The sequence below is a fragment of the Phoca vitulina genome, unplaced genomic scaffold (assembly GCF_004348235.1).
Source record: "Phoca vitulina isolate PV1807 unplaced genomic scaffold, GSC_HSeal_1.0 scaffold45, whole genome shotgun sequence".
Classification (NCBI taxonomy): Eukaryota; Metazoa; Chordata; class Mammalia; order Carnivora; family Phocidae; genus Phoca; species Phoca vitulina.
In genome coordinates this window covers 3574099-3589032 of record NW_022589748.1, presented here as the reverse complement: position 1 = coordinate 3589032, position 14934 = coordinate 3574099, and the positions used below count along the sequence as shown (strand labels likewise).

General features: G+C 59.3%; 1 protein-coding gene across 2 annotated transcripts in view; it reads right to left on the bottom strand.

Moving 5' to 3' along the window:
- The window catches only part of GTF2IRD1 (GTF2I repeat domain containing 1), a 104665-nt gene extending 89825 nt beyond the window's left edge, over window positions 1-14840 (bottom strand). Inside the window, exon 1 of one of the 2 annotated variants that reach the window (XM_032430843.1) lies at window positions 14770-14840. The gene's annotated coding sequence lies outside the window, so the exon portion shown is untranslated. Of the gene's footprint in view, window positions 1-13156; window positions 13183-14769 lie in introns of those variants that run through there. The other variant, XM_032430842.1, reaches the window with a different exon arrangement.
- Between the last annotated feature and the right edge of the window lie 94 nt (window positions 14841-14934).

Below are 14934 nucleotides of genomic sequence, written 5' to 3'. Positions count from 1 at the left end.
AAAGAGAAGCTAAAAGTTATAAGTGGTGATGGCACTCTAGAGACGAGTCCGTCTCCGTTCAGAGGTCGGTTCATCAGGTATTTGTCTGATACACCTGCCGCCTGGAGCCGCTCCAGGCCTGCTCGCTGGCTGTGCGCATGCGTCACAGCCACCGCCCGCCAGCGCCCCGCCCCACCCCGCCCCTTCCTTCCTTCCACAAACACTTCAGCATCCACTCAGGCCCACCCGGTCTGCGGGTGGTGGAGGGGGGGGCATGGTACTGAAGTCCCCGCCACCTGCTGGGTCAGGGGCTGGTTCACATTAATGACCTGGTCCCTGGGGGATGACACACTTTATTTTGTGGCTGGAGGGTCTCAGACACGGAGACGCAGGTGCACCAACACCCCCCAACCCCGTCACAGCTTTCCCACTCCATCCCATCGGACGCCCCAGGGTCCCCAGGAGAGAGGCAGGACAGGGCAGGGATCATCACCCGTCCCTCACTGGACGACGGAGGCGCAGTGTGTAGGTGACCTTCCTATGATTGCACAAGAACCCCAGCGGGGGAGCAGGACTCCGTTCACGCTCTGTTTCCCCGGCCTCCCATCCCAAAGCCTCTAAGGGCTCGTGTGTGAACACCCACTACTGCCCTGCTCTGTGCTCACCACTCCCTCACTTGGGCGAGGAGAGCTTGACCACCTCGATCCACCAGGGACAAGTCAAGCCCACCCGAAGCCCTGGCCAGGTGGTAGGATTCCGCAGAGTTCTCCTCCCCGGGGATGGGAAGAACCTGGAGGAGCCCAGCCCAGGCCACACCGTCCCCTCCCTAGAGCCCAATGACGCATGACACAGCAGCCCCTCACCAAAGGCCAGTCCTTGTGAGATCTGGGTCTAGTCAAGGCTCTGCCAGCCCAGGGGCTGTGTGATACTGGGCAACTTGCTTCCCCTCTCTGAGCCTCGGTCTCTGCCTCCAATAAGGACAGACATCCACAGCACCCTGCCCCTTCCTCCCTCACAGAGCAGTGGTGCGAGGTGAAAACAAGGCCCAACAGAGCCTTTCTATCCAAACCCTACCTTGGCCTTGGGCCCAGCTGAGACGCCACGTCACATTAAGTTCACCATTACCATCAGCAGCCACACGACTGCCCCGTGCCGTGCTGTGAGCATGCTTTCAACCCCCTGCAGCAGCCCTAGAGCACCGTGGTTCTCTCCCCATTTGACAGATGAAGACAGGGATGCTCAGAAAGGCTGAGTAACTTGCCCAAGGTCACACAGCCAGAAGAGTCAGGGGCTGGCTTCAAAGCAAAGTCTGCCGGAAGGAGAGAATGTGCACCCAACCCGTGACAAGGTCCCCGAAGCAGCCCCCCCCAGACAGCCCCCACCCCAGGCCCAGCTCACTGTCCAGTGACTGGCGTGCAGATATTTGCAGAAGGGCTCTCTAACACAAACTCCTTTTCTGCCTTCCCCAGAGAGTGAGAAGCTTCAGGAAAGGGGCCAGGCTTCCTGTCTGGGGTCACAGTGAGGCCCAAGGAGGGCTTCCTGGAGGCCCCGTGAGTTCTGAACACCAGAAGGGACCCCAAAGTATGGAGACATCATTTTCTGAGACAAAAACAGGGCTGAGGGCCCAGGAAAGGGTCCTGTGCTGCCAAGATCATGGGCCTTCCAGGCCGAGGGCGGGGGGGGGGGGGGGCGCGCCCGGGTGGGGGAGCTGTTACGGAGAAGGCACGGATTCCAGGAACTGCCCTCCACACAGACTCCAGACTCTCGGGGTCACCCAGCCTGCCCCCAGCCCCCACCACCCATCTGCAGGAGCACAGAGCCCAATGCATGGGAGCAGGGAATCCCTGGTTTCCTGCCCCAAAAGGAACCCCATCTGAAGCCTGGGATGAGAAAGCCACTCCTCTTCCAAAGCTGTGGCCCCCGCAGAGGTGCAGGTTGGTGGGGAGGGGTCCCAGGCCTGACTCCTGACATCCTCATGCCCCCGTCCAGGGCACCCGTTGGCTTTCCAAGGCCTGCAGCATGAGAACCCTCCTCGGGGGGCTGACAGAGCTCTGAGCTGGCTCGCTGAGGCGGGTGACACAAACCTGGCCGGGAGCCAGCTCCAGCTCCCTGCTGCAGGCTGACCTGCCCGGCCCCTCCCCCAGGCCCACCCTCCCAATCGTCTCCAGACCTCTCAGCTGCGCCTCGAGGCGGGGACACAGCCCACACGGCAGTGACTCAACATCAACGACAGGATAAACCCAGGGCCTGCATCTGCGAGACCCGGTCCGCCCGTCCGAGGAGGGTCAGCACCCAAGACATCCCACCTGCCCCCTGTCTCCTGGGTCTCCTGGGCTCTCTCCTTAAGGCGGTTCTTCCAGATTGTCAGCCCCACCCTGCCGACCCCGAGGACCAGGGCTGCTGGGATTTACCCGGACACATAATGGGGCTTTGGGGTTATCCCGATGCCGTGGGTTTCCAGGGCAGAAGCCAGCGCCCCTCTCTCTTGCTCGTCCCCGGGGGCCACCAGCCATTCCTATGCATCACCGAAACCAACCACGTTCCACCTCCAGCCTGTGCTACACTCCCTTCTTCCTCGTCTGGGGTGTTTTAGAGGCCCTGACCCACCCCCCACCCCTGCCTTTGGCCATACGCTGCCCCAAAGCCTCCCGTCAGCTGTTTGTCCTCAATGTGCCCGCCCAGTCCCCTGGAACAGGCAGACGAGGTTCCAGGTGCCCCCGGGACGGCAAGGAGTCCCAGCCCAGGAGTCGTGAGATGCAGTTTTGGATCCTGATTCTTGTAACTCTGGAATCAGCCAAGTGCCTTCCCAGCCCTGGTCTCAGCCTCCCCATCTGAAAAGGAAAGGTCGTCCACCTATTCTGAGGTCCCTTCCAGTTCTAATGGTTCATGGATCCAAAGCACAGGGCATGGCAGACGCCATCCAGGAAGCTCGGGAACAGCAGAGGAAGGTGGCGGGAGAGGGCACCAGCGAAGATCCCCGGCCCCAGCCCTGGGCCTAAGTCCCGTGAGCCAGTCTGAAAGCCCCAAACCCAACAGTTATGGGTCTACGGAGGTAAAGCAGATGGAAAGGCTAACCCTGCGTGGGAGTTAATCCTGAAAGGCCAGTTCAGGCTCAGACTGGCTTTTTGAAACTGAGGGGTAACATACACACAGTGAAATTCACACTCTTTGGCAGGAGTCCTATGAGTTTTTACAAATGCAACCTTCTGTAACTGCTACCGCAATCAAGACACAAGGCAGTCCCATCAGCACCCCAAATTCCACCATGCCCGTCAACCTGCCCCCACGCAACTACAGATCTGCTCCGTCCCTATAGTTTTGCATTTTCCCAGATGTCGTGCGAACGCAACAGGGCCTGGCTTTCTGGGTCTGCCACCTTTCAGCCAGCCTAACGCTCGGGGGAGTCACCCATGCCGTGTGGATCCAGACCTTGTTGGGTTTTAACACGGACTCATACCCCACGGTCTGAATGTACATACAGGGGTTTGCTTCTCTGTGCACCACCGGCCGGACACTCAGATTGTTTCCGGTGTGGGGCAACGATGAAGAAAGCCACTCCAGATATTTCTCTTCTTCAGGTTCTTATGTAAACCTAAGTTTTCGTTTCCCTTGGGTAAATACTGAGGAACAGAACTGCCGGGTCATACGGCGAGCATATGTTTTAACTTTGCAAAAAGCTGCCCCCAAATCCACAGAGACACCATTAGTGGTTGCTAGGGGGCTGGGAGTGGGGGGGAATGGGGAGGGACTGCTAATGGGTATGGAGTTTCTTTCGGGGGTGATAAAAATTCTTCTGGAATGAGACAGTGGTGACAGCTGTACTACCTTGTGACTATACTAAAAACCACCGAGCAGAATACTTTAAAATGGTGAATTTTATGATGTGATGATATGTCCACGAAAATAATAAATAAACTGTTTTCCAAAAATGGCCATACCACTTTATGCTCCCACCAGCGGTGTCCGAGGTTTAGCCCAGGCCAGTTTTTTTGTTGTTGTTTTTTAAAGATGTTACATATTTGAGAGAGACACAGCGAGAGAAGAAACACAAGCAGGGGGAGCGGGGGAGGAAGAAGCAGACTTCCCGGGGAGCAGGGAGCCCGATGTGGGGCTCGATCCCAGGACCCTGGGACCACGACCTGAGCCGAAGGCAGACGCTTAACGACTGAGCCACCCAGGCGCCCCTAGCCCAGGCCAGTTTTAAAGGCAAGACGTTCCATAGCTGGTTGCCGGGAAGGGAGAAGCAAAGGCCCTGAGGCAGGATTGAGTGAGCCCTGGGCTACAGGTCTCCGAGGCTGAGCAGAAAGGAGGTCTCTGGATGGGGAGGGGGATAAGGGAGGCATGACAGGTGACTGGCACTGCCCTTCACAAAGTGGGATACCCTAAGGCCCCAGATGGGCAGTGGTAACTCTGGGCCGCATAAGAGCCAGGCACCCATGATCTAAGTCCCCACCCTACCTGTTGGGGGGTGTTCCATATCCCTCTTCTTGCTCCTGGAAAAATGAAGATGTCCACACTGGTCTGGGCCACGAGGGGCAAAGAAGGGCAAAGCCTGCCCATTAGCATTCCCAATCCCCTTCTTCCCCAATAGGCATGCCTCTATCTTCCCAGTTCCCTTGTAGTTAGGGGGCACCATAGGACCAAAGTCTGACCTGTGTGAAACTGGAGAAGCGCCCAAGGAGAGCATGCATGAAGGCAAAGCTCTGAGAGTAGAAGCATTCTGCCCTCACTCCTTCTCTCCATCTGGACCATGGCTGTGAGGACTGGAGGGGCTGCAGCTATTCTGTGACCATGAGGCATAAGCGTGAAGACAAAATCCAACAAGCTAAATCAACGTCACATGAGGTAGCACTTCACCCTTTCTAGGATGGCTATACTCAAAAAGACAATACCAAGTGTTGGCAACGATGTGGAAAACTGGAACCTGCATACACTACTGGTAGGAGGGTAAAATGGCACAGCCACTTTGGAAAGCAGTCAGGCAGTTCCTCAGTATGTTAACCGCGAAACTGCCATTATGACCCACCATGACCTCCACTCACAGGTGTTAGGCAAGAGAACAGACAGGACAGTTCACACAAAAGTTCATATACAACTGTTCACAGCAGTGCTATTCACAACAGCCAGAAAGGGAAATGACCCAAATGTCCCTCAACCGATGAATGGACGGATAAGCAAGAGGTGGTCCATCCACACAAGGGAATATTATTCAGCCATAAAAAGGAACAGACCTCTGACACCTGCCACAACATGGATGAACCTCGAAAACGTGATGTGGAGCAAAAGAAGCTGGACGCCGAGGCCACGTATTATAGTATTCCACTGACATGAAACGTCCAGAATAGGCAAATCTGTAGGGACAGAACATGAGTCAGTGGTTGCCAGGGTTGGGGGGAGCAGAGGGCTGACTACTTCCTGGGTCAGGATTTCTTTTCCGGGTGATGAAATGCTCTGAAATGAGCGGTGAACACCGCACAACTCCGTGAATGTATGAAAGCACACTTTAGCGTATGCTTCCAAGAAAGTAATTTTTAAAGGAACTTAAAACAATCTAACAAGCTAAGGGAGGAAAAGAACCGAGCCCCCGACGGCATCGCTGAGCCCCCATCCCAGCCTCCGGCTGCCTCGCCAAGGACTTCTCCTTGTCCAAGCTGTTCAAGTTGAGGCTTTCGATTACCTGGAGCCAAACAGTCCTGACCAACAGCCTGGTCCCCCTGGGCCCCCTGCCAGGACTCGAGGGGGCTCTGGACACGGGGCGGCACCTGTAGTAGGCTGGTGGTCGGGATTCAGCGGAACGTCAGGTTATCCCAGTGACCACCGGTGGCCCCCGGAATGCCACACATGCACGCGCGCTCACACACACACACACACACACACACGTGCACGCACACAAGCGTGTGTCTAAATAACCCAGGGGATTAACTGTCCTGACGCTCCACACTTGTGCTCTCTCCACACACACCAGCTGCCCTTCACGGAGGGGAAACCCCCCCAAACTGGGCTGCACCCAGCCCTGGGAGACACAGTGTCGTCGTCCCCCCCCCCCCGGCCACCCCCTTCACCCACCACCCGCCAGACGCCCCTGAGAGCCACAGTCGGACCAACAACCGGGGGAGGATGGGGGTGAGCCAATGGGAATCAGTACCGAAGGGTGGAGAAGGCCCCTGACCTTCCAAGGCCCCACCCCGAGTGCCCTGACACCTAGCCGGCTTCTAATTCACTTAGCAAGTTTGTACTGGATGCTCACTCTTTGCCAGGCACGGTGCTGGGGGCAGGGGGGTGGAGGGACAAGGCACCAAGGCCCGGACCCAACAGAAGGTGACAGACAAGTCCAAGGGCGGTCAGAACACAGGACATGATGAGGGCTGTGCTGGGGGACGTTCAGGGGTTGTAGGAACACAGAGGAGGGGCATCTAACACAGCCTTGGAAGGGGGCACAGGGAAGGCTTCCAGAGAGAAGGGCCATCCGAGCTGCGACCTGCGAGTAGAAATCAGCCCGATGAAATGGACAGGGCGCATTAAGTACTTTCCAGGGAGAAGCAACACCACACGGGGAAGCCAGACAGAAGCACAGTATGTTCTAGAAACCCAGGGAAGCTCCCTGGGCTGGCACAGAAACAGGCAGGGCCTGGCCATGCCCAGTCTGGGAGTGAGGCAACTAGAGGAAGGCCTTCACCTGGACCCAACACAATGCCCCGAGCTGGGCCCTGCTGGGGAAATGCTCACCTGGCCACACGCGCAGTCACTGATCACTGTCTCTGGACCCTTAGACTGTCGCGCCGCCCCCCCAAACTCCCCGCTCCCTCCCCCCACCCCCGCACTTGCAATGCCCACCCGAGACTACTCCTGGTCCAAACCCCACCATCCTCCAGGGGCCAATGAAAAGTCACCTCCTACAAGCTGCCCTCAGGCATATCCCTATGGGAAAAGAGGGCTCTCCAAAACCCCACCACAGGGCCACTGCCCCAAGTAGCCCCAGCCCCAGGGGACTAACCAGGTCCACCCCTGGGGTTTTCCCAGCTCACACAAACAGAAACTGAGGCACGGCAGGCTCCAGGCTCCACGGGCAGAGGAGGTAAGAGCGCAGCAGGGAAGGATGGCATCCAGTTCTTCTCTGGGCAGGACTGGGGCCCCCAGAAAGCGAGACTCTGGGGTCATCATGTGACAAGGTGAGAAAACACTCAACTGGAAGAGCAACCAGCTTCCCCCAACCGAACGTGCTGATCGTCCCAAGAACACTGCAGTGTAGGGAGAAGCACCCTCATTTGTTCAGATGAGGCTCGGAGAGGTAAAGTCACCTGCCTGAGACCACACAGCACGTCGGCAGTTAGCACTGGGACTTGAACCCATGTCCGTCTGGCTTCAAAGGCCCTGCTGGTTCCACGGTGCCCCTGCTGGCAAGTAGGGAAGGCCTGAGGCAGGTAAAGGAGCCCCAAGGAGGGGCACTGGCCTCTGACCCGGGGCGAGGAAGAGCATCTCTCCCTTGGATATGCAGGGCGATGGGCCAGGACCGGAGGGAGGATGCGGTCAGCTTACCCGCCCAGAGGGCTGCACCCCCAGCTGGAAGCCAGGGCGCACATGGGGAACAGGGCAATCACCCCCCTTCCCTAGCTCTCCCAACCTGGGCCTCCCTGCTGAAAGCCGGCACACCTGAAAAACCAGCTCCTGGATAAACACGAGAGAGACACCAGGCTGGCCCAGTCATAAGACCCCCCTGGAGCCCGCCAGGACCACCTTGGAGCTGGGTGGGCGGGCAGGCAGTGGTCCTGTCTGCTCCAGGGAGCCACCCAGGAGCACCCGAGTATGGGCCTCGCCTGCTCCAGTCCTCCCAGACTTCCCACCAGGTACAGCCCAAGGGTCGGACTGAGGGGTGCAGGCTTTGAGACCGGGCCAGGGGAGTCAGGGGGGCCGGGGGAGGGGGAGGGGTGCTGGGGGCTGCCGGGCTCACCAAGAAGAATAAATGACTTGTTTACCAAAAACAAAGTTAAAACCCCTCCAATCTCTCAAGACACCCAATGCAGGTCACGTTAGCACCCCAGGAGCTCCCTCTCCTACGGGGCGCACATGCCCTGGGGGGCCGCCAAGGTCCTGTTGGGCCTCCCTTCACTCAGACGCCACCGTTCACGCCGCCCACCCACAACCTTGCAAGGTAGTGCTGTCTCCCTTCTCAGATGGGCAAACTGAGGCTCAGCCGACTTGGGAGCTGTCCAACTCACGCAGCGGGCCCGCAGCCGAGCTGGAATCGGTCTGACTAGAAGCCTCCGTGACCAGCCGAAATCTCAGTGATGCCCACAGAAATGTCCAGAACAGCCACTGTCCGTGCAGCGCGGACCACGAGCAGAGGTAGATGGAAAACGTTTTTATTTAGGACCCTAACAGGTAACATGGATAAAAGCGGCCCTGCTCTGGCTCCAAGGGGGACACAGGGAACCGGAGGTCTGCATGTCTCCCCCTCCTCCCCGTCGGCAGCACCCCCCTGCCCCGTAGGGCTCCGTGGAGGCCCACCCGCTTGTGTGACCACAGCTGAGTCCCTCACTGGCCCTGTTCTCCCATTTACAGATGACCAAACCCGAGCACAGAGATCAGAAGTCACTTGCCTGAGGTCACACAGCCCCCTTCTATGGGACCCTAAATCACGCTCCCGACTTAATGCTGGCCTCAATGTCCTTTCCTACCCACCTCCCCTCCCCGAACAAGGAAAACAGAGAAGTTCTACCCTAAGCTAAAAGGCTGCAGGAAGGGAGACCGGGGACACGGCCAGGGACCCGCAGACTCCGGGGCAGCGGGGCGCCCAGAGATGGGTGAGCACCACCGGGCACATGCGGCTGCCCTCGCCCACCCCAGCTGTCCTGGCCTCAGAGCATCATTGTGCCAGGAGCCCACCTGCACAGCGGAGGGCTGTGTGGGTGTGAGGGCGGCTGCAGGCAGGTGTAATTTCATCGGGGGCTCGCCGGCCGGGTGAGTCACCAGAACCAGAGGATGAAATTCTAGCTCTGCGGACAGAGGTGTGCACCTCTCTCGGCTCACGGTGAGCTCTCAGTGGGGGTGGGGACGGGGCGCAGGCAGTGCTTCTGTGAACATGAGCAAAAGGTACCCCTTCCTCTGGGCTGGTCCAAGCGGGGCTCTGCAAACCCGGCGTCCCTGACCACAGAGCGGGTGGAGCTATGTGGCATGCCAGACGATGGAACGCTCCTCAGCTACCCCAAGGTCGAAGAAGCCACACTCAGGCTGCATTCTCACATAAATGTCATTTATGTGACATTCTGGAAAATGCGAAACTACAGACACGGAAAACACACAGTGGTTAAAAAAAAGAGAGAAAGAGGGGCGCCTGGGTGGCTCAGTCGTTAAGCGTCTGCCTTCGGCTCAGGTCATGATCCCAGGGTCCTGGGATGGAGCCCTGCATCGGGCTCCCGGCTCAGCGAGGAGCCTGCTTCTCCCTCTCCCTCTGCTTCTCTCCTGCCACTTGTGCTCATGCTCTCTCTCTCAAATAAATAAATAACAAAAAAAAAAAAGAGAGAAAGAGAGAGAAAGAAAAGAAAAAGAAAACAGAAAACACACAGTGGTTGCCAGGGGCTGGGGGAGGGTAAGAGGCTGGCGGCAAATGAGCTTGAGGGAGCTTTCAGGGGTGATGGAATGTTCCATGTCTTGACAGGGGCTGGGCTGCGTGAATGTGTACAATGGTCAAACCCCTTGGAAAGCACACTTATTAAAACTTGAGCTTTTCACTGGATATCCCTCATCCCTTGACAAAACATAGAACAACGTGTGGGGTGAGCCCCTCCTACGTGCAGGCCTGGGGCCGGACGCCAGGGCCTGAGACCCCGCAGACCCAGGGCAGGGGGAAGGGGGTGATATCTGTAAGTTTCTTACTGGCTGGTGGACTGACAGACTGATGGACAGATATAGACTCCCCTCTATGGTGGTTCTGCCAGAAGCCAGAAAATGTACCTTGAAACCTGCCCCCCCCCATACCCCAATCGGCAAACAGGTCTGGCCCCGTCCAAGCCTGCAGGAGAGAAGCGACCTGAGGGCTATACCTCCAGCTACCCGCCTCCAGCTACAGGCTCAGGCTCTCCATCCCCAACTACACAGCCTTGCTGGGCACCTGCAGGCTGCCCGGGACCCCAAGCCCCTGAGCCAGGACCACTCACCTCTGGCTTCCCACACTGTCTCCACTCTAGGCCTGCACTGGGGTGACCCACATATCCACGCTCTAGAATCGTCCCCCCGCCCCAATCACAGCACCTGAGGCTCAGGCAGGATGGGGGGTATCCTCTGCATTCCACAGGTGAGCACACAGCCTGGACTTGGGGGCTATCCCGGCTGTAGCCAGTCCACATTCCTGGGGTCTCAGCTCAGCACAGGGGCTGGGGGCTACCTCGGATGGCTGTATGCAGTGGAGCTACACGCACCAGGCATCCCTCCACGGGGACTGCCCCTCACGCCTGTGACCCAACCCAGCGAACACCCTCCCCTACCAGCCCCCCCCCAGCCCCCGAGGCGGGATCTCCAAGCCTTGCAGGGGAGGACATCAGACCGACAGCCTCCCAGTGCTCAGGCCTGGCTCTGCACACCTTGACTGCAAATCCTAACTTGGGCGTCTGCTCCAGTGTACCCCACAACTCCCGTTCCCCTCCCCCTCCTGCCACAGTGGCACAGAAATCTCTGAAAACCAGGGCTTCCCAGACTGCGGATCCCTGAGTCCCCCACACCACCCAAGCCTAACAGGGGATCCGGACTAGAGAAAGCCGGACCAAGGAAACTGGATTCAGCGCTACCTGATTCGAACTCACCCAGACCATCCCTGGAGCTTTAGGTTGAGCCTCTCCCCAGTCCCCAACAGTCCCGTCACCCAGAGGTCATAGCTGTAGGGTTGCCAGATAAAATACAAGACCCTAGGGGCGCCTGGGTGGCTCAGTCATTAAGCGTCTGCCTTCGGCTCAGGTCATGATCCCAGGGTTCTGGGATCGAGCCCCGCATCGGGCTCCCTGCTCGGCGGGAAGCCTGCTTCTCCATCTCCCGCTCCCCCTGCTTATGTTCCCTCTCTCGCTGTCTCTCTCTGTCAAATAAATAAATAAAATCTTTAAAAAAAAAAAAAATACAAGACCCTAGTTCAGCTTCAGAGAAACAAACAAGTAAGTCTTTAGTATAAGTTACGTCCTCAATCCTGCATTATCCGTGGCTTATCTGAAATCCAAATTTAACTGGGGATCCCTATTTTTATTAGCCAGATCTGGCAACCAGAAGCAGGTGGTCCTGAAGGAGGGAGACAGGTGGGGGCACAAATAGCTCTGGGTTGGCCAGGCCCAGCTCCAGACCAAGAGGAAGGGGTTCAGGAGCAAGAGTTCTGCCTGAGACACCCCCACCAGTCATCCCAAGCCCAGGTAGGGACAAAGTACAGCCTCACTCAGCTCGTTCAGCAAATGTAACTCCCCACAAAGTGAACGAGGGCTCAGCCCCCTCGCACCCCCTCCCCCGGGGCTCTGTGCCCCTTGGTTGTCATCAGCCATAACCCCATAGCCCTGAGCCTGAAATGACAGAGCATCTACCCTGGTGAGCATGAGGATCACAGAATCCCAGCCAGACACGCCTGCCAACGAGGGACCTGGGAGCCAAGTAAGGGAGCTGGCTCCCCTCGGGCCCCGCCTGGACACCCCACCACCTACACACAGAAGTCTCCATTGTCACCCTGCAGCAGGATGGGGAGCATCTCATTGCCTTATAACCATTTTCATCTCCTCCAGCTCTCCCACAGAAAACAATCCTTCCACCACTCCGCCCCCGCTTAGAGGAGTTCCTGCTGGGATTTCCCTCGCAGTCGCCCCAAGGGTCCACGTCTCCTGGGCCCCACACCCTCCCAGAAGGTTCCGAGCCCCTGGCCCCGAGTCCCGCTCCGCTCCCCAGTGTTTGTGAATTAACCCTGCAGTCCCTCCGCAGGCCCACAGAGCTGGGCACACTTTCCTGCTTGTCCCACAGAACCCGGCTGTGAGCCATCACAGAGAAACCCCCAAACGGCCAAGAGTCGGAGGACTGAGAGAAGCAGGACAGAGGACATCCAGGGAGCAGAGCCCCAGGCTCGGGTGTGAGGGGAAGACAGCTGCGGTAATGGGAGGATGGGGAGCAGGAAGCTCAGGGGAAGACCCTGGGATTCTCCCCATTGTGTGGGGGCCCTTCCCCAGAGATGGGGATTCAGGAATAAGGGGAGGAGCTGCTTAGCAATGTGGACCACTTCATTCATTCCCTAAAGTAGCCATTCGACGAGGATTCGGGTACCAGCCCCGGGGCACTAGGGAATCCAAAGCAAGCCTCGGTCCCTGCCCTGTCCCTAGTGCACTTGGGGAGACAGATGTGGAACTTTTGAGTGAGATCAACACTGGGACAGAGGAAGGACAGGACATCATGGGGGTACACCTTGGCCGGCCCTGGGATTCCAGCCCGAGGACATGACAGCCGGTGGAGTCTTCAAAGAAAGGAGACGAGAGGGGCAAGTCCTGCCACCCTTACCCCTCACGCTAGCCAGGTCGGGCCATCGGAGGAAGTCTCCCATTCCCTCGGGGGAAAGATGGGAAGAACCTTCCAGGGAAAAGGAACAGCCCGTGCAAAGGCCATTCAGGAAAACTGCGGCATTCAACGAGCCAGAGCCAGGTGAGGAGGCCGTGGGTGGACAGAGGACAGCCGGCGCGGATGAACCCGAACCCAAACCCAGAACGGGGAGGGCCCAGGAGACGCGGCCTGTGCCTCCAAGGTCCCACTGAGGATGCGAACGCCCTGAGGCGTCACCCACCACATCACCCTGAGATCCTCATCTGGGGTTTCTGACAAGCCGGCTGCCACCCAACTGTGCAGGCCCTGGCTGCTGGAGACAGGCTTCTGGAACAACTGCCTCCGAGACCCCTATCATTATGTCTGCCTTGCCAACTAGTTCCAAGCACCGACCGCTGCGCTGGAAGGCTAGCCTGGCTCTGGGAGACTGCCTCCAAAGAACAGATAAAAAGTATTTGTGATTAACACGCTGCACGTAAATGACCCTTCCTCCAGCACCTAGAGAACAGTGCCCTTAAGTAGGTCAAGCATGCCCCTACAACGCTGTCTTCGAGACCCGGTTTTGCAACCTTCGGCCCCAGGTCTCCCACATTTTAAATGTGTGGGCAGCGAGTGGCCGCAGAGTTCCCACCTTTGCTTGGTTCCTCTGCTGGGGTGCTCTGGGACCCTCTGAGTCAGAGCCTCAACTTTCTAGGTCACTCACGGAGCAGGCTACGGAATGGGGTGTGGTCTTAAGCCTCTCGCATCCCCAAAGCAGGTCGGGGATTCCGACATCCTGTCACCTTGGAGCCAGGTCTGTCCCTTGGTCCAGCGGTCCCTGTTCAGAAGAGGTCAGAGTCTATCTCGCAGCCTCCTGGGCTCCTTCCCGCTGTGGGTGGCTCGTGATGGGCACCGGACCACCCCCATCGCTGCCACCCCTGCGCCCAGACCTTCCCCACCAACAGCCACCAGCCTCCCAGTCACTGCCACCTCTTGCCCCGAATAAACCATCAATGCCCGTGCCCTTTCCCTTTGGGAATGACGCTGCTGAAATAAATGGCTGCTTGGAAAGGCACCTCCCAAGCCCCAAAGACCCGGGCAGTGCCGAGGAGCAAACAGTCCCAGGCACGGGGCAACCAAATCCCGCCAGAGGAGGTCAGAGCGGCTTCTGGCCACCCCTTCCTCCCACTGGGCGCAAACGCCCACTCCTCTAACTGTCCTCGCCTGCCCCTCACTCCAGCTCCTGGGCCCAGGGCAGGCCCACGCCCCACATCACCAGTACCACACTCCATCCAAGGCCGGCGCTTCCCCCCGCGGGCCTGGCATGGAGAGCCCCTCACTTGGGCTGCGACGGGGACACAGGAGCCTCCCACCCCAGCTCTGGTCCTGGGGGGCTGGGTCACATGGCCAGACGTCCAGGGCTCCAGCACCGCCAGGAGGGCAGAACTCTCAGCTGCAAGGTTCCCCCCTCTGCCCTGGGCCCAGGCCAGGGCATCGTCCCTCTCCCTGGCCACAGGCCGGGGCTGGAGCCCAGGAGAGGCATCAAGCCCATCATTTCCAGGGACTCAGGATGGGGGGGTGGGCATCAAGCACCCTGTGGCGCTCCACAGGCCTCCCTGCCCATGTGCAGGAACTCAGAGACCACCCACATGCGCGGCACCCCCAACTTGCTCTCCCGGAAGCTTGGTGGCCCCCACTGCCAACCTCTGAGACTCTTCCCCGCCCTCCTCCAGAGGTTCAGCTGCCACCACTCAGGCCGGCCCCCTCCCGGGGGACCCCGACAGGAACCACTGTGCCGGGGCAGTCCTGGCTGTGTTGGACTCAGCCCGCGAGTGGGGGGCACGGGCCAGGAGATGGCCCAGCCCGAAGAAGGCAGAGGTGGGGGGGCGGGGACCCGCGGCCTTCCCAGCCCCCTCTGCTCCCACACTGGCGCCCGCCGCCGCGGGCAGCACGACTGACCTCATTCGCCAACTGCAGCAGCCTGCGGGCGCCCGTCGCCCGCCCCGGGGCGCCCCCCACCTCCGCGAGGGCCGGGGGTGACAGCTCCCGGCTCCCACCCCCCTCCCGGCAGGTAGGGGCGGCCGGCCCTCCCCTCCGCCGCCCCCCCCCGGCCCGAATTATAATCCCAGTCACGTGCCTCCCCAGGCACCCAAAAGCCGGACCCGGATTCTGGAACACCTTGAGGGGGAGGGGCGGGGGCCACGGGGGTGGGAGGAGAAGGGGAGAAGGGCCTCGGCGCCCGCCCCCCGCAAAAGTTTCTCCTACCTTGGAGGATCCCCAAGCGCTCCTGCCAGCGTCGCCCCGGCCCCGGCCCGCGGCCAGGACTCAGCCTCCTGCCGCTGCCTCCTTAATTAATCCGGGAGAATGGGGGAAGGCGCGGCGGAGGGAGGCGCGGCGCGGCGCGGCGCGACGGGGGGGCGGGGGGCGCGG